Source organism: Phalaenopsis equestris, unplaced genomic scaffold, assembly GCF_001263595.1.
Source record: "Phalaenopsis equestris unplaced genomic scaffold, ASM126359v1 Scaffold200433, whole genome shotgun sequence".
Taxonomy (NCBI): Eukaryota; Viridiplantae; Streptophyta; class Magnoliopsida; order Asparagales; family Orchidaceae; genus Phalaenopsis; species Phalaenopsis equestris.
In genome coordinates, this window is record NW_018220255.1 from 2,381 (window position 1) to 3,802 (window position 1,422).

Consider the following 1,422-nt stretch of genomic DNA (forward strand, 5'->3'; position numbering starts at 1 on the left):
TCTTTTGATTCTTCTTCTTCAATTTCTTCTCTCTCTACTTCAATTTCTTTTTGAACCCGAGCTTCCAACTCTCTTCCGCTTCTAAGTTGAATGGCTTTTACTTTTTCTTTATTCTGGTCTTTTGGATTTGATTCACTTACTAGGAAGTGTTCTTTGAGATCTATTACTTAATGAATTTGCTATTTGCCCAAGTTGATTCTCGATATTTCTAATTGTAGCTCTTTGACTTTGTAATTGATTTCCCATTTGTAACACCACTTCTTCTATAGACAACTTCTTCTCCTTAAACTGTGTATTACAGTTGAAACCTAGAGGATAACTAGATCTATAATTATTATTCCCTCAGTTTTTCTAATTTCCTAATGTGTTTCGTTGGTTGTTCCCCCCTTGCTGATTATTACCACCCAACTTGTTATTCCAGTTAAAGTTGGGAGTTCTTCCAGCCTGGGTTATAATAATTTGAATATGGGTTGTTTTGCTTATTATTTATGACATTCAAAGTTTCTAATGATGCCTGAGAATCTACCATTTAGCCAAATGAATTCTCTTCAATCATGGAAATTGGTTGAGAAAAATTCATTCCAAATTGGTTTGCTAACATGGTAAATGCATCAGTTTCATGAATATTAACCACTTTCTTAGGATTTACCCTCTCAGAAGACCATTAAAAATTATTGGTAGTAATTTCTTCAATTAAAGCATAAGCGTTATAAAATGGTTTTGACATCAATTAACCACCAACAACTGCATCGATAATTGATCTAAGAGATCCAATTAATCTATTATAAAAAGTTTGAATTATTAACCAATCTAACATAGCATGTGTGGACACTTTCTTAAGAGTTCTTTAAATCTTTCCCATGCCTCATAAGTAGATTCCCCTTCAAATTGATTAAAAGATTTAATATCATTTCTAAGCTTCACAGTTTTTGATGGTGGAAAAAATTTTGCAAGGAATTTTTGTGCTAATCACTCCATGTTTTGATAGATCTAGGTGCTAACAAATTCAACAACATCCTAGCTTTATCCCTCAGTGAAAAAGGAAGTAACCTAAGTCTTATGGAATCATCTGATACACCATCATATTTAAATGTAGCACACAATTCTAGAAAATTGGGAAGATGTAAATTTGGATCTTCAGTTGGTGATCCCCTAAACTGTTTATTTGATACCATTTGGATAATAGCAGGTTTAAGCTCAAATTAATTAGCCACTACAGTAGGTTTTTGAATACTACAATGAAGTTCATCTACAGTAGGGTTGGCATAATCTCTTAAAGGTCTAAACTCTTGATGAATTTCAGCATTTTGATTCTTTTGGTCTGTCATTTCTGTAATTTTTTTGGATTTTTCAAAATTTATATTTTTTTTTGGTTTTTCTAATTTTTCTAATAGTTCTTTCTAATTCATAATCGTAGGGCAC